The sequence below is a fragment of the Engystomops pustulosus genome, chromosome 7 (genome assembly GCF_040894005.1).
Source record: "Engystomops pustulosus chromosome 7, aEngPut4.maternal, whole genome shotgun sequence".
Taxonomy (NCBI): Eukaryota; Metazoa; Chordata; class Amphibia; order Anura; family Leptodactylidae; genus Engystomops; species Engystomops pustulosus.
The window spans coordinates 101,399,880-101,423,234 of NC_092417.1; the positions used below are offsets into that span (position 1 = coordinate 101,399,880).

The following is a 23,355-nucleotide window of genomic DNA, read 5'->3' on the forward strand; positions in this document are numbered from 1 at the left end:
CTCAAATCCCCTTTCTTCCCCATACTGATGCTCGGTTTGAACTGCAGGAGATTGTCTTGACCATGTCTACATGCCTAAATGCACTGAGTTGCCGCCATGTAATTGGCTGATTAGAAATTAAGTGTTAACGAGCAGTTGGACAGGTGTACCTAATAAAGTGGCCGGTGAGTGTAGATGTGCCTCTGCTGGCACTGCCAAGAAATCAGAGCCACGGGGTGAAGAGGAGCGCTGGAGGTAAGTGTTTTCTTTGTTAGGGGGCACTGTTGGTAGAATTTTACTGGAGGAGCACTTCCGGGGAGTTTTATTGAAGCAGCAGGGCCGATTCTAGCAAAATTTGCTGCCTGAGGCGAAAATTAAAATGCCGTCCCCCCTTAACCCTTCAGTGGCCTAACTCTGTGTGGCAGGAGCTGGGTACAATATGACATAATGGATATCACCCCTGGGTTAATTCATGGAGGGGTCTAGTTTTCAAAATAGGTTCAGTACTTAGGGCAGTGGTGGCGAACCTATGGCACGGGTGCCAGAGGCGGCACTCCAAGCTCTTTCTGTGGGCACCCGGGCCATCGCCCCAGCACACCAGACAGGACTCAAGGGATTTTCCTGTAGTTCCAAGCAACTTTAAAATATCACTGAAAGCAGCATCTTTTAAGTAACTTACTTGGCTACTTGGGACTGTACGAAGAGGGAGAATGTGCAGACAGGGCCTAATTATCTTTGAAGGAGATAATGATTCTCTGTGTACAGAGGGAAACTGGAAAGGAGCTAAAATGATGCAAATTTTCCCTCCTTTCTTTCTACTGTTTTGGTGTCCTCAGGAGGCCAGTAAGATTGAATGGTGTTGATGAACAGGGAGCAATAAGATACTGTTCTAATTTTGGTTGGCACCTCACGATAAATGAAGGGGATTTGGGTACTCGGTCGCTAAAAGGTTCGCCATCACTGACTTAGGGGTTTCTACTGTTATGGAAATATAAAGAAGACGAATGGCAAAAGGTTTCTAAAAAAAATTTGCTGTTTTGTCTAAAAAGTAGAATATTTGAAACTTTGAAAATTTACATTTTTTTTCATCGTTCCTGAATTATTGTATTTTTAACACCGCCTCCCCCCCCAAAAAAAAGTAACTTATCAGCAAAATTATATGACTAACATAAACTACAATGTCTCACGAGAAAATATTCTCAAAATTATGTTAGTGTTGAAAAGTTATTACCACAGGAAGAGACACTGGTCAAATTTATAAAAAAAAAGGACTGAGCCTTAATGTACAAACAGGCTGCGTCCTGACAGCATCCAAAATGAAGGACACTAATTTGATAATTAAAGAGGTTGTCCGAGTTTAAAAAAAAATAAAATATATGTGGCCGGGAGCAGGCTGCCTAAAATAATAAAGATGTACATACCTCCGGTGCCCTCCGGTATCCAGCGCTGGACTCAGCTTCCGGCCGACCGTGGCCGGGTACGCCTATCCGTCCCTATACACAGCATTGTGTATGGGGGCCGGAAGGTTGTCGGGTCCGGCCGGAACTGAGTCCAGCGCTGCTCCGGCGGCCATGTTTGTTTACATGGCGGCCGGACCGGAGCGACAGCAGCGCTGGATACGGGAGGGCACCGGGAGGTAAGTACATCTTTATTGTTTTAGGCAGCCCGCTCCCAGCCACATATAGTTTTTTTTTTAAACTCGGACAACCCCTTTAAATTACAGGGTACAGAGAAACTAGACTTATCAAGAGCTCTTAACATTACCCCAGCTACACCTGATATACTAAGAGGCTTTGGCAAGTTGATTTTTTACTCTCTGCACCCCATCTTGACAGAAAAAAAACAAATGTAGATATTTTTGGTAATTTATTAAACAATAAAATCTGAAATATCACATGGTCATAAGTATTCATCCCCTTTGCTCAGTACTAAGTAGAAGCACTCTTCGAGCTAGTACAATCATGAGTCTTCATGGAAATGATGCAACACGTTTTTTACACCTGGATTTGGGGATCCTCTGCCATTCTTCATTGCAGATCCTCTCCAGTTCCCTCAGGTTGGATGTTGAATATTGGTGGAATCCATTTTCAAGTCTCTCGGGCGAAGCTCTTTTGGGTTTAGGTCAGTACTCTTGCTGGGCCAGTCAAAAATAATCAGAGTTTTTCTGAAGCCACTGTTTTGTTACTTTAGCTGTGTGCTTAGGGTCATTGTCTTGTTGGAAGGTGAGCCTGCAGCCCAGTCTGAGGTCCAGAGGTTTTCATCCAGGATATCTGTGTACTTGGCCGCATTCATCTTTCCGTCAACTGCAACCGTCATGTCCCTTTAGCTGAAATTCGAGCTCCCTTGGCAGTTCCTTAGACCTCATGATTCTTTTGTGCTCTGACATGCACTATGAACTGTGAGGTTTTATATATACAGGTGTGTGCCTTTCCTATTGAAGTCTAATCATTTTAATTGAACACAGTTAAACTGCAATGAAGCAGTAGAACTATCTCAAGGAGGATCAAAAGGAAATGAACAGTGTGAGTTAAATATAAGTGTCTCAGCAAAAGGTCTGAATACTTATGACCGTGTGATATGTCAGTTTTTCATGTTTAATAAATTAGCAAATACATCTACAATTCTTATTTTTTGCTCATTAATTTACACACTGCACCCATCTTGACAGAAAAAATTCAGAACTTTCTTGATCTTACCTGTGGGGTCTTAATATTTTCCGTACCCACTGTTTAAAATAAATAAAGCATAAGTGCTTTATTATTAGACATTAATACAAGTGTTCTTCCCAATTTGTATCTGAGCTTAACCAATCACTGACTCACATAACATAGTGTGATGTAACTCTGCTTCATCTGGCTTCTTTGGAATCATATCTTGCTTGAAGGTCCAGAATATTCTTCAAGATCTGCAAAAGAGATGATGCTGATGAGAAAAACATGGAGAATCAGCTTTGATGCTGTTTTGGAGAAGATGTATGAACTCCACTGTGGGCTTTGAAATTCAAACACAAATCATTTCCCTCTGTAAATACAGTAAAATCTACTCTTTATCCAGAGCATTTACTGTATATGCTTGTGTATAAGTTGAGTTCTTCAGCACACAAAAAATGAGCTGTAAAAGCCCAAGGCAAGTACATGAATACAGGCAGTCCCAGGGTTACATACAAGATAGGGTCTGTAGGTTTGTTCTTAAGTTGAATTTGTATGTAAGTTGGAACTGTATATTTTATCATTGTAATCCCAGCCAGAACTTTTTTGGTCTCTGCAACAATTGGATTTTAAAAATGTTGGGCTGTCATAAGAATGAATATTAACACTAAAGCTTCATTGCAGACACATTTGACAACTGTTACAGCTGATCATTGTAGCCTAGGACTAAAGTACAATAAATTGCCAATATCCAGAGGTCCGTTTGTAACTAGGGGTTGTATGTAAGTCGAGTGTTCTTAAGTAGAAGACAGCCTGTACATAAAAATATCTTATATACTCAACTTCCGATGCTCCCTGATGATCTGCACAACTCTTTGGTGACTTGTATTGTCATATTGCGGAGGCTGCTGCATGGGGGATTTCATTAGCAGGGAAGGCTGTTGCGTGGTGCATTAAATTACTGGGGGAGACTGCTGCATGGGGCATCTTATTACTGCCGGATGCTGCTTCATGAATCAGAAAACTTTTATGTCTCTAATACTTGATGATTGCATTCAACTTCATTAAAAGATTGGTTACAATTGAACAGAATGGTGGATCTTTCTTACCAGCTATAGGGATTTGCATCTTGATACTTGGACCTCCCATCTGTCACGGCCATACCTGCGATCCCTGGTACGGATCGCGGATACATCCGTGCCCTCCTATGTGGCACGGTGTCCCCGTCCCTCAGCCCGGACTCACCTCTCCTGGCTCCTGATGCTGCCTCGGTCCCGTCCAGGCCGCACGCCGGCTTCCCCGACTAGGCCGCACACTCCCGCTGCTAGGGCACGCTTGCGCCGGTTCGTCCTGCCTTAAAGGGCCAGCGTCCTCCTAGTAGGCTAATCCGGCTGCGCCCTTATTATCTGACACCTCACTTCACTCCCCTCCGGATATTCTCCTAGGATCTTCTTTGGTTTCCATGCCAGGCTTCCCTAAGCCATTCCTGTGGAAGAGAAAGCCATCCAGCGTTTACGTATGCTCCACCATTCCCATACGCTCCTGTGTTCCTGTCTCCAGCGTTCCCATACGCTCCTGTGTTCCTGTCTCCAGCGTTCCCATACGCTCCTGTGGTCCTGTCTCAAGCATTCCCATATGCTCCTGTGTCTCCAGTGTTCCTGTCTCCAGTGTTCCTCTGTGTTCCTGTCTCCAGCATTACCAGTGTTCCTCCGTATTCCTGTCTCCAGCTTTCCCATAGGCTCCTGTGTCTTCAGTCTGCCTTCGTGCCTCCTGCTGTACCTTCTAGGTTTCCAGTCCAGCGGTTTCTTCAGTGTTCCTACGCTCCACTGGTGTCTCCAGCGCCCCTACGCTACTGTGTCCTGCATCCTTCCTTTGCCACTGTGGGCCTAGTTGCACCCGTGGAACGACCAAGTGGCACCCCGCCGCAGCAAGACCATCCCGCTTTGCGGCGGGCGCTGGCAAAGACCAGGTACCACTTGGACTCCGGTCCCGGGTTGCGGCTAGTACCATCATCATCTACCGTGGTGGTCTAGAGGGTCCACAGAATCTTCCCAAAGAGATTTTTACCTTACACAATTGTCCCTACAAGTGCACTCTGTGACACCATCCAGTTGACTGCTAAATCCGGTACTTGAAAAAGTGGACTATATTAGACTGCACAAAATAAAATGGCGAAGTAGGAACACAAACAAATAAGGAAAATGCTTCAAAGCAAAGATACATTTCTACTTACTTTGTCATTGTCCATGACTATGGACCATAACTCAGCTTGATCTGGCTTGTTTTGAAGTCCCATTTTGCTTGAAGGTACGAAAATTTGTTCAGTATCAGAAAAAGTTGATGAAGCTTATTAGAAAAACATGGAAAATCAGATTAAGAAATCTTTTAGAAAAAATGCTTGAACTCCACCATGGCCAATGCAATTCACACACAATTCCTTTCCATCTGTAAATGGCCATTATTTCACAATGAAAAGTCTACTCTTTAACCAGAGAATTCACTCAAAATATTATTGTGAAAAGAACGTAGAATATTAACAGAGACATAAAGATCGGACTTGCTAAACTACTGCCTGAATGAAGCGGCCATAGGTTGCAATCTTCAACATTGTAGATTCTACGATAAGCGATGGCCCAGGATTGTGTAATGTTTCCTCATGTGTGATCTTCAGCAAAAACAAAACTTTGAAAAACGGTTAGTAGTAAAAATGCAATATCTATCAGAAGACTTTCATCTCTCTGATACTTGATGATTGCATTCAAATTGCTTAAAAGATTGCTAACAATTTTACAGAATAGTGAACCTTTCTTACCAGCCATAGGGTCCACATTTTGATACTTGGACCTTCTATCTTGTCAACAGCTCAAATTTATACTTGATGAAGTGGACTTGACTGGGCTGCAGAAAATAAAAGAGAGAAGTTTTGTTAGTTCAAGCATTTTCATGGGCACACAATTGAAAAAAGTAATATAATTAAATTCAAAGATAGATTTCTAGTTACTTTCTCTCTGTCCAAACATTCGGTCCGAATGAATCGGCCATAAGTTGGACTCTTCAACGATAGAGATTATAGGATAAGCGATGGTGGAAGACTGTGTTTTGTCTCTTCTTGTGTGATCCTTAGCAAAAACAAAACTTTGAAAAATGGTTAGTAGTAAAAATGCAATCTCTATCAGAAGACTTTGATCCCTCTTATACTTTATGATTGCATTTAAAGGGGTATTCTCGTCTCGGCATTCACATTCAGTTTCACTAATCTTCCATATATAAACATTTCTTCAATTGGATGTTATTAAAAAAAATGTTCCTGTGTGAAGATAATTTCTCATAAATGTAGTCATGTTGTCCCTTAGAAATGAGATAGCTTCCTCGGTTACGACCACGTCACACTCTGGCAGCGGTGGCCAGACATGCGCTATTGAGCCCTGCCTGACCTCCTGGATTAAGCAATCATTACTACAGGACGGCTGTGGGACATGTAGTAACTCCCGAACATTTCATATACAAAAACTTTTTGTTTATTTGGGAAATCCATCCAGCAGAGGTGGTCGTATCCGGGGAAGCTTTCTCGTTTCTAAGGGACAACATGACTATATTTATGAGAAATTATCTTCACACGGGAACATTTTTTTTAATAACATCTAATGGAAGAAATGTTTACATATGGAAGATTTATCAAACTGATTGTGAATACCCAGAATGAGAAAACCCCTTTAACTTACTTAAATGATTAGTTACAATTTTACAGAATAGTGGACCTTTCGTACCAGCCATAGGGGTTCGCATCTTGATACTTGGACCTTGTCTGTGCTTCAGAAAAGAAAAGAGAGATGTTTTGTTAGTTCAAGTATTTTTCATAAGCACACAATTGAAAAAAGTAATGTGTATAAAAACAAAGATAGATTTCTACTTACTTTGTCTCTGTCCAAACATTGTGTCTGAATGAATCGGCCATAAGTTGGAATCTTCAACGATGGAGATTCTAGGATAAGCGATGGTCCAGCACTGTGTTCTGTCTCTTCTTGTGTTATCCTTAGTAAAACAAAACTTTGAAAAATGTTTAGTAGTAAAAATGCAATCTATATCAGAAGACGTTCATCTCTCTGATACTTGATGATTGCATTCAACTTACTGAAAAGATTGGTCACAATTTTACAGAATGGTGGACCATTCTTACCAGCCGTAGGGTTGGCATCTGTATACATTGACCTTCTATCTCGACAACAGCTCAAATCAGTACTTGATGAAGTGGACTTGTCTGTGCTTCAGAAAAGAAAAGAGAGACATTTTGTTAGTTCAAGTATTTTTCATAGGCACACAATTGGAAAAAGGTAACATGAATAAAAACAAAGATAGATTTCTACTTGCTTTGTCTCTGTCCAAACATTGTGTCCGAATGAATCGGCCATAAATTGGAATCTTCAACGATGGAGATTTTAGAATAAGTGATGGTCAATGACTGTGTTCTCTCTCTTCTTGTGTGATCTTTAGTAAAAAAAAAACTTTGAAAAATGGTTAGTAGTAAAAATGCAATCTCGATCAGAAGACGTTCATCTCTCTGGTAATTGATGATTGCATTCAACTTACTTAAAAGATTGGTTACAATTTTACAAAATGGTGGACCATTCTTACCAGCCATAGGGGTCCGCATCTTGAAACTTGGACCTTCTAGCTTGCCAACAGATCAAATCGGTACTTGATGAAGTGGACTTGTCCGAGCTACAGAAAATAAAAGAGAGTTTTGTTAGTTCAATATTAATAGGTACACAATTGAAAAATGTTATATGATTAAAACCAAAGATGCATTTCTACTTACTTAATCTCTGTCCAAACAATCTGTTTGAATGAAGTGGCCATAGGTTAGCATCTTCAATGACAGAGATTCTAGGATAAGCGATGGTCCAGGACTGTGTTCTGTCTCTTCTTGTGTTATCCGTAGTAAAACAAAACTTTGAAAAACGGTTAGTAGTAAAAATGCAATCTCTATCAGAAGACGTTCATCTCTCTGATACTTGATGATTGCATTCAACTTACTTAAAAGATTGGTCACAATTTTACAGAATGGTGGACCATTCTTACCAGCCGTAGGGTTGGCATCTGTATACTTCGACCTTTTACCTCGACAAAAGCTCAAATCAGTACTTGATGAAGTGGACTTGTCTGTGCTTCAGAAAAGAAAAGAGAGACATTTTGTTAGTTCAAGTTTTTTTCATAGACACACAATTGAAAAAAGTAATGTGAATAAAAACAAAGATAGATTTCTACTTACTTTGTCTCTGTCCAAACATTGTGTCCGAATGAATTGGCCATAAGTTGGAATCTTCAACTATGGACATTCTAGGATAAGCGATGGACCAGGACTGTGTTCTGTCTCTTCTTGTGTGATCTTTAGGTAAAACAAAACTATGAAAAATGGTTAGTAGTAAAAATGCAATCTCTAACAGAAGACTTTCATCTCTCTGATACTTGATGATTGCATTCAACTTACTTAAAAGATTGGTAACAATTTTACAGAATGGTAAAACTTTCTTACCAACCATAGGTTGGCATCTTGATACTTGGACCTTCTATCTCATCAACAGCTCAAATCGGTACTTGATGAAGTGGACTTGTCCGAGCTGCAGAAAACAAAAGAGAGAAGTTTTGTTAGTTCAAGTATTTTCATGGGCATACAGTTGAAAAAAGTAATATGATTAAATGCAAAAATACGTTTCTACTTACTTTGTCACTGTGCAAACATTGTGTCCGAATGAATCGACTATAGGTTGGAATTTTTAACGATGGAGATTCTAGGATAAGCGATGGTCCAGGACTGTGTTCTGTCTCTTCTTGTGTGATCTTTAGTAAAAAAAAACTTTGAAAAATGGTTAGTAGTAAAAATGCAATCTCTATCAGAAGACGTTCATCTCTGATACTTGATGATTGCATTCAACTTACTTAAAAGATTGGTCACAATTTTACAGAATGGTGAACCATTCTTACCAGCCGTAGGGTCGGCATCTGTATACCTCAACCTTTTACCTCGACAACAGATCAAATCAGTACTTGATGAAGTGGACTTGTCTGTGCTTCAGAAAAGAAAAGAGAGACGTTTTGTTAGTTCAAGTATTTTTCATAGGCACACAATTGAAAAAAGTAATGTGAATAAAAACAAAGATAGATTTCTACTTACTTTGTCTCTGTCCAAACATTGTTTCCGAATAAATCGGCCATAAGTTGGAATCTTCAATGATGGAGATTCTAGGATAAGCGATGGACCAGGACTGTGTTCTTTCTCTTCTTGTGTGATCTTTAGTAAAACAAAACTTTGAAAAATGGTTAGTAGTAAAAATGCAATCTCTATCAGAAGACGTTCATCTCTCTGATACTTGATGATTGCATTCAACTTACTTAAAAGATTGGTCACAATTTTGTGCAGAATGGTGGACCATTCTTACCAGCCGTAGGGTCGGCATCTGTATACTTCAACCTTTTACCTTGACAACAGCTCAAATCAGTACTTGATGAAGTGGACTTGTCTGTGCTTCAGAAAAGAAAAGAGAGACATTTTGTTAGTTCAAGTTTTTTTCATAGACACACAATTGAAAAAAGTAATGTGATTAAAAACAAAGATAGATTTCTACTTACTTTGTCTCTGTCCAAACATTGTGTCCGAATGAATAGGCCATAAGTTTGAATCTTCAACTATGGACATTCTACGATAACCGATGGTCCAGGACTGTGTTCTGTCTCTTCTTGTGTGATCTTTAGGTAAAACAAAACTATGAAAAATGGTCAGTAGTAAAAATGCAATCTCTAACAGAAGACTTTCATCTCTCTGATACTTGATGATTGCATTCAACTTACTTAAAAGATTGGTAACAATTTTACAGAATGGTAAAACTTTCTTACCAACCATAGGTTGGCATCTTGATAGTTGGACCTTCTATCTCATCAACAGCTCAAATCGGTACTTGATGAAGTGGACTTGTCCGAGCTGCAGAAAACAAAAGAGAGAAGTTTTGTTAGTTCAAGTATTTTCATGGGCATACAGTTGAAAAAAGTAATATGATTAAATGCAAAAATACGTTTCTACTTACTTTGTCACTGTGCAAACATTGTGTCCGAATGAATCGACTATAGGTTGGAATTTTTAACGATGGAGATTCTAGGATAAGCGATGGTCCAGGACTGTGTTCTGTCTCTTCTTGTGTGATCTTTAGTAAAAAAAAACTTTGAAAAATGGTTAGTAGTAAAAATGCAATCTCTATCAGAAGACGTTCATCTCTGATACTTGATGATTGCATTCAACTTACTTAAAAGATTGGTCACAATTTTACAGAATGGTGGACCTTTCTTACCAGCCGTAGGGTCGGCATCTATATACCTCAACCTTTTACCTCGACAACAGACCAAATCAGTACTTGATGAAGTGGACTTGTCTGTGCTTCAGAAAAGAAAAGAGAGACGTTTTGTTAGTTCAAGTTATTTTCATAGGCACACAATTGAAAAAAGTAATGTGAATAAAAACAAAGATAGATTTCTACTTACTTTGTCTCTGTCCAAACATTCTGTTGGAATGAAGCGGCCATAGGTTGGAATTTTCAATGTTGGAGACTCTACAATAAGCGATGGACCTGGACTGGGTTCTTTCTCTTCTTGTGTGATCTTTAGGTAAAACAAAACTTTGAAAAATGGTTAGTAGTAAAAATGCAATCTCTATCAGAAGACGTTCATCTCTCTGATACTTGATGATTGCATTCAACTTACTGAAATGATTGGTAACAATTTTACAGAATGGTGGACCTTTTTTACCAGCCATTGGGTCGGCATCTGTATACTTCGACCTTTTACCTCGACAAACGCTCAAATCAGTACTTGCTGAAGTGGACTTGTCTGTGCTTCAGAAAAGAAAAGAGAGACGTTTTGTTAGTTCAAGTTATTTTCATAGGCACACAAGTGAAAAAAGTAATGTGAATAAAAACAAAGATAGATTTCTACTTACTTTGTCTCTGTCCAAACATTGTTTCCGAATAAATCGGCCATAAGTTGGAATCTTCAATGATGGAGATTCTAGTATAAGCGATGGTCCAGGACTGTGTTCTGTCTCTTCTTGTGTGATCTTTAGAAAAACAAAACTTTGAAAAATGGTTAGTAGTAAAAATGCAATCTCTATCAGAAGACGTTCATCTCTCTGATACTTGATGATTGCATTCAACTTACTTAAAAGTTTGGTCACAATTTTTTGCAGAATGGTGGACCATTCTTACCAGCCGTAGGGTCGGCATCTGTATACTTCGACCTTTTACCTTGACAACAGCTCAAATCATTACTTGATGAAGTGGACTTGTCTGTGCTTCAGAAAAGAAAAGAGAGACATTTTGTTAGTTCAAGTATTTTTCATAGGCACACAATTGAAAAAAGTAATGTAAATAAAAACAAAGATAGATTTCTACTTACTTTGTCTCTGTCCAAACATTGTGTCCAAATGAATCGACTATAGGTTGGAATTTTCAACGATGGAGATTCTAGGATAAGCGATGGTCCAGCACTGTGTTCTGTCTCTTCTTGTGTCATCCTTAGTAAAACAAAACTTTGAAAAATGGTTAGTAGTAAAAATGCAATCTCTATCAGAAGACGTTCATCTCTCTGATACTTGATGATTGCATTCAACTTACTTAAAAGATTGGTCACAATTTTACAGAATGGTGGACCATTCTTACCAGCCGTAGGGTCGGCATCTGTATACTTCGACCTTTTACCTTGACAACAGCTCAAATCATTACTTGATGAAGTGGACTTGTCTGTGCTTCAGAAAAGAAAAGAGAGACATTTTGTTAGTTCAAGTATTTTTCATAGGGACACAATTGAAAAAAGTAATGTGAATAAAAACAAAGATAGATTTCTACTTACTTTGTCTCTGTCCAAACATTGTGTCCGAATGAATCGGCCATAAGTTGGAATCTTCAACGATGGAGATTTTAGAATAAGTGATGGTCAATGACTGTGTTCTCTCTCTTCTTGTGTGATCTTTAGTAAAAAAAACTTTGAAAAATAGTTAATAGTAAAAATGCAATCTCGATCAGAAGACTTTCATCTCTCTGGTAATTGATGATTGCATTCAACTTACTTAAAAGATTGGTCACAATTTTACAGAATGGTAGACCATTCTTACCAGCCATAGGGGTCCGCATCTTGAACCTTGGACCTTCTAGCTTGCCAACAGATCAAATCGGTACTTGATGAAGTGGACTTGTCCGAGCTACAGAAAATAAAAGAGAGTTTTGTTAGTTCAATATTAATAGGTACACAATTGAAAAATGTTATATGATTAAAACCAAAGATGCATTTCTACTTACTTTATCTCTGTCCAAACAATCTGTTTGAATGAAGTGGCCATAGGTTAGCATCTTCAATGACAGAGATTCTAGGATAAGCGATGGTCCAGGACTGTGTTCTGTCTCTTCTTGTGTTATCCTTAGTAAAACAAAACTTTGAAAAACGGTTAGTAGTAAAAATGCAATCTCTATCAGAAGACGTTCATCTCTCTGATACTTGATGATTGCATTCAACTTACTGAAATGATTGGTAACAATTTTACAGTATGGTGGACCATTCTTACCAGCCGTAGAGTCGGCATCTGTATACTTCGACCTTTTACCTCGACAACAGCTCAAATCAGTACTTGATGAAGTGGACTTGCTTGTGCTTCAGAAAAGAAAAGAGAGACGTTTTGTTAGTTCAAGGTTTTTTCATATGCACACAATTGAAAAAAGTAATGTGAATAAAAACAAAGATAGAGTTCTACTTACTTTGTTTCTGTCTAAACATTGTGGCCGAACGAATCAGCCATAAGTTGGAATCTTCAACTATGAAGATTCTAGGATAGGCGATGGTCCAGGACTGTGTTCTGTCTCTTCTTGTGTTATCCTTAGTAAAACAAAACTTTGAAAAATGGTTAGTAGTAAAAATGCAATCTCTATCAGAAGACGTTCATCTCTCCGATACTTGATGATTGCATTAGACTTACTTAAAAGTTTGGTCACAATTTTTTGCAGAATGGTGGACCGTTCTTACCAGCCGTAGCGTCGGCATCTGTATACTTCGACCTTTTACCTCAATAACAGCTCAAATCAGTATGTGATGGAATGGACTTGTCTGTGCTTCAGAAAAGAAAAGCGAGACGTTTTGTTAGTTCAAGTATTTTTCATAGGCACACAATTGAAAAAAGTAATGTGAATAAAAACAAAGATAGATTTCTACTTACTTTGTCTCTTTCCAATCATTGTGTCCGAATGAATCGGCCATAAGTTGGAATCTTCAATGATGGAGATTCTAGGATAAGCGATGGTCCAGGACTGTGTTCTCTCTCTTCTTGTGTGATCTTTAGTGAAAAAAACTTTGAAGAATGGTTAGTAGTAAAAATGCAATCTCTATCAGAAGACTTTCATCTCTCTGATACTTGATGATTGCATTCAACTTACTTAAAAGATTGGTCACAATTTTGTGCAGAATGGTGGACCATTCTTACCAGCCGTAGGATCAGCATCTGTATTCTTCGACCTTTTACCTCGACAACAGCTCAAATCAGTACTTGATGAAGTGGACTTGTCTGTGCTTCAGAAAAGAAAAAAGAGACTTTTTTTGGTTCAAGTATTTTTCATAGACACACAATTGAAAAAAGTAATGTGAATAAAAACAAAGATAGATTTCTACTTACTTTGTCTCTGTCCAAACATTGTGTCCGAATGAATCGGCTATAAGTTGGAATCTTCAACGATGGAGATTCTAGGATAAGCGATGGACCAGGACTGTGTTCTGTCTCTTCTTGTGTGATCTTTAGGTAAAACAAAACTTTGAAAAATGGTTAGTAGTAAAAATGCAATCTCTATCAGAAGACGTTCATCTCTCTGATACTTGATGATTGCATTCAACTTACTGAAATGATTGGTAACAATTTTACAGAATGGTGGACCTTTCTTACCAACCATAGGTTGGCATCTTGATACTTGGACCTTCTATCTCATCAACAGCTCAAAACGGTACTTGATGAAGTGGACTTGTCCGAGCTGCAGAAAACAAAAGAGAGAAGTTTTGTTAGTTCAAGTATTTTCATGGGCATACAATTGAAAAAAGTAATATGATTAAATGCAAAAAATACGTTTCTACTTACTTTGTCTCTGTCCAAACATTCTGTCCGAATGAATCGGCCATAAGTTGGACTCTTCAACGATAGAGATTATAGGATAAGCGATGGTCCAGGACTGTGTTCTGTCTCTTCTTGTGTGATCTTTAGGTAAAACAAAACTATGAAAAATGGTTAGTAGTAAAAATGCAATCTCTAACAGAAGACTTTCATCTCTCTGATACTTGATGATTGCATTCAACTTACTTAAAAGATTGGTAACAATTTTACAGAATGGTAAACCTTTCTTACCAACCATAGGTTGACATCTTGATACTTGGACCTTCTATCTCATCAACAGCTCAAATCGGTACTTGATGAAGTGGACTTGTCCGAGCTGCAGAAAACAAAAGAGAGAAGTTTTGTTAGTTCAAGTATTTCCATGGGCATACAGTTGAAAAAAGTAATATGATTAAATGCAAAAATACGTTTCTACCTACTTTGTCACTGTCCAAACATTGTGTCCGAATGAATCGACTATAGGTTGGAATTTTCAACGATGGAGATTCTAGGATAAGCGATGGTCCAGGACTGTGTTCTGTCTCTTCTTGTGTCATCCTTAGTAAAACAAAACTTTGAAAAATGGTTAGTAGTAAAAATGCAATCTCTATCAGAAGACGTTCATCTCTCTGATACTTGATGATTGCATTCAACTTACTTAAAAGTTTGGTCACAATTTTTTGCAGAATGGTGGACCATTCTTACCAGTCGTAGGGTCGGCATCTGTATACTTCGACCTTTTACCTCAACAACAGCTCAAATCAGTACTTGATGAAGTGGACTTGTCTGTGCTTCAGAAAAGAAAAGAGAGACATTTTGTTAGTTCAAGTTTTTTTCATAGACACACCATTGAAAAAAGTAATGTGAATAAAAACAAAGATAGATTTCTACTTACTTTGTCTCTGTCCAAACATTGTGTCCGAATGAATTGGCCATAAGTTGGAATCTTCAACTATGGACATTCTAGGATAAGCGATGGACCAGGACTGTGTTCTGTCTCTTCTTGTGTGATCTTTAGGTAAAACAAAACTTTAAAAGATGGTTAGTAGTAAAAATGCAATCTCTATCAGAAGACTTTCATCTCTCTGATACTTGATGATTGCATTCAACTTACTTAAAAGATTGGTCACAATTTTACACAATGGTGGACCTTTTTTACCAGCCATACGGTCGGCATTGGTATACTTGGACCTTCTATCTCGACAACAGCTCAAATCAGTACTTGATAAAGTGGACTTGCTGTGGTTCAGAAAAGAAAAGAGAGACGTTTTGTTAGTTCAAGTTTTTTTCATATGCACACAATTGAAAAAGGTAATGTGAATAAAAACAAAGATAGATTTCTACTTACTTTGTCTCTGTCCAAACATTGTGTCCGAATGAATCGCCCATAAGTTGGAATCTTCAACGATGGAGATTCTAGGATAAGTGATGGTCCAGGACTGTGTTCTGTCTCTTCTTGTTTGATCTTAAGTAAAAAAAACTTAGAAAAATTGTTAGTAGTAAAAATGCAATCTCTATCAAAAGACGTTCATCTCTCTCATACTTGATGATTGCATTCAACTTACTTAAAAGATTGGTCACAATTTTACAGAATGGTCGACCATTCTTACCAGCTGTAGGGAAGGCATCTGTATACTTCGACCTTCTACCTCGACAACAGCTCAAATCAGTACTTGATGAAGTGGACTTGTCTGTGCTTCAGAAAAGAAAAGAGAGACTTTTTTTGGTTCAAGTATTTTTCATAGGCACACAATTGAAAAAAGTAATGTGAATAAAAACAAAGATAGATTTCTACTTACTTTGTCTCTGTCCAAACATTGTGTCCGAATGAATCGACTATAGGTTGGAATTTTCAACGATGGAGAGTCTAGAATAAGCGATGGTCCAGAACTGTGTTCTGTCTCTTCTTGTGTGATCTTTAGTAAAAAAAAACTTTGAAAAATGGTTAGTAGTAAAAATGCAATCTCTATCAGAAGACGTTCATCTCTCTGATACTTGATGATTGCATTCAACTTACTTAAAAGATTGGTCACAATTTTTTGCAGAATGGTGGACCATTCTTACCAGCCGTAGGGTTGGCATCTGTATACTTCGACCTTTTACCTCGACAACAGCTCAAATCATTACTTGATGAAGTGGACTTGTCTGTGCTTCAGAAAAGAAACAGAGACATTTTGTTAGTTCAAGTTTTTTTCATAGACACACAATTGAAAACAAAGATAGATTTCTACTTACTTTGTCTCTGTCCAAACATTGTGTCCAAATGAATAGGCCATAAGTTGGAATCTTCAACTATGGACATTCTAGGATAAGCGATGGACCAGGACTGTGTTCTGTCTCTTCTTGTGTGATCTTTAGGTAAAACAAAACTATGAAAAATGGTTAGTAGTAAAAATGCAATCTCTAACAGAAGACTTTCATCTCTCTAATACTTGATGATTGCATTCAACTTACTTAAAAGATTGGTAACAATTTTACAGAATGGTAAACCTTTCTTACCAACCATAGGTTGGCATCTTGATACTTGGACCTTCTATCTCATCAACAGCTCAAATTGGTACTTGATGAAGTGGACTTGTCCGAGCTGCGGAAAACAAAAGAGAGAAGTTTTGTTAGTTCAAGTATTTTCATGGGCATACAGTTGAAAAAAGTAATATGATTAAATGCAAAAATACGTTTCTACTTACTTTGTCACTGTCCAAACATTCTGTCCGAATGAATCGACTATAGGTTGGAATTTTCAACGATGGAGATTCTAGGATAAGCGATGGTCCAGGACTGTGTTCTGTCTCTTCTTGTGTGATCTTTAGTAAAAAAAAAACTTTGAAAAATGGTTAGTAGTAAAAATGCAATCTCTATCAGAAGAAGTTCATCTCTGATACTTGATGATTGCATTCAACTTACTTAAAAGTTTGGTCACAATTTTTGGCAGAATGGTGGACCATTCTTACCAGCCGTAGGGTCGGCATCTGTACACTTCGACCTTTTACCTCAACAACAGCTCAAATCAGTATGTGATGGAATGGACTTGTCTGTGCTTCAGAAAAGAAAAGCGAAACGTTTTGTTAGTTCAAGTATTTTTCATAGGCACACAATTGAAAAAAGTAATGTGAATAAAAACAAAGATAGATTTCTACTTACTTTGTCTCTGTCCAAACATTGTGTCCGAATGAATCGGCCATAAATTGGAATCTTCAACGATGGAGATTTTAGAATAAGTGATGGTCAATGACTGTGTTCTCTCTCTTCTTGTGTGATCTTTAGTGAAAAAAAACTTTGAAAAATGGTTAGTAGTAAAAATGCAATCTCGATCAGAAGACGTTCATCTCTCTGGTAATTGATGATTGCATTCAACTTACTTAAAAGATTGGTTACAATTTTACAAAATGGTGGACCATTCTTACCAGCCATAGGGGTCCGCATCTTGAAACTTGGACCTTCTAGCTTGCCAACAGATCAAATCGGTACTTGATGAAGTGGACTTGTCCGAGCTACAGAAAATAAAAGAGAGTTTTGTTAGTTCAATATTAATAGGTACACAATTGAAAAATGTTATATGATTAAAACCAAAGATGCATTTCTACTTACTTTATCTCTGTCCAAACAATCTGTTTGAATGAAGTGGCCATAGGTTAGCATCTTCAATGACAGAGATTCTAGGATAAGCGATGGTCCAGGACTGTGTTCTGTCTCTTCTTGTGTTATCCTTAGTAAAACAAAACTTTGAAAAACGGTTAGTAGTAAAAATGCAATCTCTATCAGAAGACGTTCATCTCTCTGATACTTGATGATTGCATTCAACTTACTGAAATGATTGGTAACAATTTTACAGAATGGTGAACCATTCTTACCAGCCGTAGAGTCGGCATCTCTATACTTCGACCTTTTACCTCGACAGCAGCTCAAATCAGTACTTGATGAAGTGGACTTGTCTGTGCTTCAGAAAAGAAAAGAGAGACATTTTGTTAGTTCAAGTTTTTTCATAGACACACCATTGAAAAAAGTAATGTGAATAAAAACAAAGATAGATTTATACTTACTTTGTCTCTGTCCAAACATTGTGTCCGAATGAATCGCCCATAAGTTGGAATCTTCAACTATGGACATTCTAGGATAAGCGATGGACCAGGACTGTGTTCTTTCTCTTATTGTGTGATCTTTAGGTAAAACAAAACTTTGAAAAATGGTTAGTAGTAAAAATGCAATCTCTATCAGAAGACTTTCATCTCTCTGATACTTGATGATTGCATAAAACTTACTTAAAAGATTGGTCACAATTTTACAGAATGGTGGACCTTTTTTACCAGCCATACGGTCGGCATTGGTATACTTGGACCTTCTATCTCAACAACAGCTCAAATCAGTACTTGATAAAGTGGACTTGATGTGGTTCAGAAAAGAAAAAAGAGACGTTTTGTTAGTTCAAGTTTTTTTCATAGGCACACAATTGAAAAAAGTAATGTGAATAAAAACAAAGATAGATTTCTACTTACTTTGTCTCTGTCCAAACATTGTGTCCGAATGAATCGGCCATAAGTTGGAATCTTCAACGATGGAGATTTTAGAATAAGTGATGGTCAATGACTGTGTTCTCTCTCTTCTTGTGTGATCTTTAGTAAAAAAAACTTTGAAAAATAGTTAATAGTAAAAATGCAATCTCGATCAGAAGACTTTCATCTCTCTGGTAATTGATGATTGCATTCAACTTACTTAAAAGATTGGTTACAAATTTACAGAATGGTGGACCATTCTTACCAGCCATAGGGGTCCGCATCTTGAAACTTGGACCTTCTAGCTTGCCAACAGATCAAATCGGTACTTGATGAAGTGGACTTGTCCGAGCTACAGAAAATAAAAGAGAGTTTTGTTAGTTCAATATTAATAGGTACACAATTGAAAAATGTTATATGATTAAAACCAAAGATGCATTTCTACTTACTTTATCTCTGTCCAAACAATCTGTTTGAATGAAGTAGCCATAGGTTAGCATCTTCAATGACAGAGATTCTAGGATAAGCGATGGTCCAGTACTGTGTTCTGTCTCTTCTTGTGTTATCCTTAGTAAAACAAAACTTTGAAAAACGGTTAGTAGTAAAAATGCAATCTCTATCAGAAGACGTTCATCTCTGATACTTGATGATTGCATTCAACTTACTTAAAAGATTGGTCACAATTTTACAGAATGGTGAACCATTCTTACCAGCCGTAGGGTCGGCATCTGTATACCTCAACCTTTTACCTCGACAACAGAACAAATCAGTACTTGATGAAGTGGACTTGTCTGTGCTTCAGAAAAGAAAAGAGAGACGTTTTGTTAGTTCAAGTATTTTTCATAGGCACACAATTGAAAAAAGTAATGTGAATAAAAACAAAGATAGATTTCTACTTACTTTGTCTCTGTCCAAACATTGTTTCCGAATAAATCGGCCATAAGTTGGAATCTTCAATGATGGAGATTCTAGGATAAGCGATGGACCAGGACTGTGTTCTTTCTCTTCTTGTGTGATCTTTAGTAAAACAAAACTTTGAAAAATGGTTAGTAGTAAAAATGCAATCTCTATCAGAAGACGTTCATCTCTCTGATACTTGATGATTGCATTCAACTTACTTAAAAGATTGGTCACAATTTTGTGCAGAATGGTGGACCATTCTTACCAGCCGTAGGGTCGGCATCTGTACACTTCAACCTTTTACCTTGACAACAGCTCAAATCAGTACTTGATGAAGTGGACTTGTCTGTGCTTCAGAAAAGAAAAGAGAGACGTTTTGTTAGTTCAAGTTATTTTCATAGGCACACAATTGAAAAAAGTAATGTGAATAAAAACAAAGATAGATTTCTACTTACTTTGTCTCTGTCCAAACATTCTGTTGGAATGAAGCGGCCATAGGTTGGAATTTTCAATGTTGGAGACTCTACAATAAGCGATGGACCAGGACTGTGTTCTTTCTCTTCTTGTGTGATCTTTAGTAAAACGAAACTTTGAAAAATGGTTAGTAGTAAAAATGCAATCTCTATCAGAAGACGTTCATCTCTCTGATACTTGATGATTGCATTCAACTTACTGAAATGATTAGTAACAATTTTACAGAATGGTGGACCTTTTTTACCAGCCATTGGGTCGGCATCTGTATACTTCGACCTTTTACCTCGACAAACGCTCAAATCAGTACTTGATGAAGTGGACTTGTCTGTGCTTCAGAAAAGAAAAGAGAGACGTTTTGTTAGTTCAAGTTATTTTCATAGGCACACAAGTGAAAAAAGTAATGTGAATAAAAACAAAGATAGATTTCTACTTACTTTGTCTCTGTCCAAACATTGTTTCCGAATGAATCGACTATAGGTTGGAATTTTCAACGATGGAGATTCTAGGATAAGCGATGGTCCAGCACTGTGTTCTGTCTCTTCTTGTGTCATCCTTAGTAAAACAAAACTTTGAAAAATGGTTAGTAGTAAAAATGCAATCTCTATCAGAAGACGTTCATCTCTCTGATACTTGATGATTGCATTCAACTTACTTAAAAGATTGGTCACAATTTTACAGAATGGTGGACCATTCTTACCAGCCGTAGGGTCGGCATCTGTATACTTCGACCTTTTACCTTGACAACAGCTCAAATCATTACTTGATGAAGTGGACTTGTCTGTGCTTCAGAAAAGAAAAGAGAGACATTTTGTTAGTTCAAGTATTTTTCATAGGGACACAATTGAAAAAAGTAATGTGAATAAAAACAAAGATAGATTTCTACTTACTTTGTCTCTGTCCAAACATTGTGTCCGAATGAATCGGCCATAAGTTGGAATCTTCAACGATGGAGATTTTAGAATAAGTGATGGTCAATGACTGTGTTCTCTCTCTTCTTGTGTGATCTTTAGTAAAAAAAACTTTGAAAAATAGTTAATAGTAAAAATGCAATCTCGATCAGAAGACTTTCATCTCTCTGGTAATTGATGATTGCATTCAACTTACTTAAAAGATTGGTCACAATTTTACAGAATGGTAGACCATTCTTACCAGCCATAGGGGTCCGCATCTTGAACCTTGGACCTTCTAGCTTGCCAACAGATCAAATCGGTACTTGATGAAGTGGACTTGTCCGAGCTACAGAAAATAAAAGAGTTTTGTTAGTTCAATATTAATAGGTACACAATTGAAAAATGTTATATGATTAAAACCAAAGATGCATTTCTACTTACTTTATCTCTGTCCAAACAATCTGTTTGAATGAAGTGGCCATAGGTTAGCATCTTCAATGACAGAGATTCTAGGATAAGCGATGGTCCAGGACTGTGTTCTGTCTCTTCTTGTGTTATCCTTAGTAAAACAAAACTTTGAAAAACGGTTAGTAGTAAAAATGCAATCTCTATCAGAAGACGTTCATCTCTCTGATACTTGATGATTGCATTCAACTTACTGAAATGATTGGTAACAATTTTACAGTATGGTGGACCATTCTTACCAGCCGTAGAGTCGGCATCTGTATACTTCGACCTTTTACCTCGACAACAGCTCAAATCAGTACTTGATGAAGTGGACTTGCTTGTGCTTCAGAAAAGAAAAGAGAGACGTTTTGTTAGTTCAAGGTTTTTTCATATGCACACAATTGAAAAAAGTAATGTGAATAAAAACAAAGATAGAGTTCTACTTACTTTGTTTCTGTCTAAACATTGTGGCCGAACGAATCAGCCATAAGTTGGAATCTTCAACTATGAAGATTCTAGGATAGGCGATGGTCCAGGACTGTGTTCTGTCTCTTCTTGTGTTATCCTTAGTAAAACAAAACTTTGAAAAATGGTTAGTAGTAAAAATGCAATCTCTATCAGAAGACGTTCATCTCTCCGATACTTGATGATTGCATTAGACTTACTTAAAAGTTTGGTCACAATTTTTTGCAGAATGGTGGACCGTTCTTACCAGCCGTAGGGTCGGCATCTGTATACTTCGACCTTTTACCTCAATAACAGCTCAAATCAGTATGTGATGGAATGGACTTGTCTGTGCTTCAGAAAAGAAAAGCGAGACGTTTTGTTAGTTCAAGTATTTTTCATAGGCACACAATTGAAAAAAGTAATGTGAATAAAAACAAAGATAGATTTCTACTTACTTTGTCTCTTTCCAATCATTGTGTCCGAATGAATCGGCCATAAGTTGGAATCTTCAATGATGGAGATTCTAGGATAAGCGATGGTCCAGGACTGTGTTCTCTCTCTTCTTGTGTGATCTTTAGTGAAAAAAACTTTGAAGAATGGTTAGTAGTAAAAATGCAATCTCTATCAGAAGACTTTCATCTCTCTGATACTTGATGATTGCATTCAACTTACTTAAAAGATTGGTCACAATTTTGTGCAGAATGGTGGACCATTCTTACCAGCCGTAGGATCAGCATCTGTATTCTTCGACCTTTTACCTCGACAACAGCTCAAATCAGTACTTGATGAAGTGGACTTGTCTGTGCTTCAGAAAAGAAAAAAGAGACTTTTTTTGGTTCAAGTATTTTTCATAGACACACAATTGAAAAAAGTAATGTGAATAAAAACAAAGATAGATTTCTACTTACTTTGTCTCTGTCCAAACATTGTGTCCGAATGAATCGGCTATAAGTTGGAATCTTCAACGATGGAGATTCTAGGATAAGCGATGGACCAGGACTGTGTTCTGTCTCTTCTTGTGTGATCTTTAGGTAAAACAAAACTTTGAAAAATGGTTAGTAGTAAAAATGCAATCTCTATCAGAAGACGTTCATCTCTCTGATACTTGATGATTGCATTCAACTTACTGAAATGATTGGTAACAATTTTACAGAATGGTGGACCTTTCTTACCAACCATAGGTTGGCATCTTGATACTTGGACCTTCTATCTCATCAACAGCTCAAAACGGTACTTGATGAAGTGGACTTGTCCGAGCTGCAGAAAACAAAAGAGAGAAGTTTTGTTAGTTCAAGTATTTTCATGGGCATACAATTGAAAAAAGTAATATGATTAAATGCAAAAAATACGTTTCTACTTACTTTGTCTCTGTCCAAACATTCTGTCCGAATGAATCGGCCATAAGTTGGACTCTTCAACGATAGAGATTATAGGATAAGCGATGGTCCAGGACTGTGTTCTGTCTCTTCTTGTGTGATCTTTAGGTAAAACAAAACTATGAAAAATGGTTAGTAGTAAAAATGCAATCTCTAACAGAAGACTTTCATCTCTCTGATACTTGATGATTGCATTCAACTTACTTAAAAGATTGGTAACAATTTTACAGAATGGTAAACCTTTCTTACCAACCATAGGTTGACATCTTGATACTTGGACCTTCTATCTCATCAACAGCTCAAATCGGTACTTGATGAAGTGGACTTGTCCGAGCTGCAGAAAACAAAAGAGAGAAGTTTTGTTAGTTCAAGTATTTCCATGGGCATACAGTTGAAAAAAGTAACATGATTAAATGCAAAAATACGTTTCTACCTACTTTGTCACTGTCCAAACATTGTGTCCAAATGAATCGACTATAGGTTGGAATTTTCAACGATGGAGATTCTAGGATAAGCGATGGTCCAGGACTGTGTTCTGTC

General features: G+C 37.5%; 2 long non-coding RNA genes across 2 annotated transcripts; both read right to left on the minus strand.

The window, feature by feature from the left end:
* Window positions 1–11,580: 11,580 nt before the first annotated feature.
* On the minus strand, window positions 11,581–12,612 carry LOC140068912 (uncharacterized). Its single transcript, XR_011848622.1, has 4 exons — window positions 12,419–12,612; window positions 11,966–12,314; window positions 11,782–11,868; window positions 11,581–11,651 (listed from the first exon to the last, which is right to left on the minus strand). It is a non-coding gene; the product is annotated as an uncharacterized lncRNA (long non-coding RNA).
* A 7,991-nt stretch (window positions 12,613–20,603) lies between these two features.
* On the minus strand, window positions 20,604–22,227 carry LOC140068913 (uncharacterized). Its single transcript, XR_011848623.1, has 5 exons — window positions 21,895–22,227; window positions 21,440–21,790; window positions 20,987–21,335; window positions 20,805–20,891; window positions 20,604–20,674 (listed from the first exon to the last, which is right to left on the minus strand). It is a non-coding gene; the product is annotated as an uncharacterized lncRNA (long non-coding RNA).
* Between the last annotated feature and the right edge of the window lie 1,128 nt (window positions 22,228–23,355).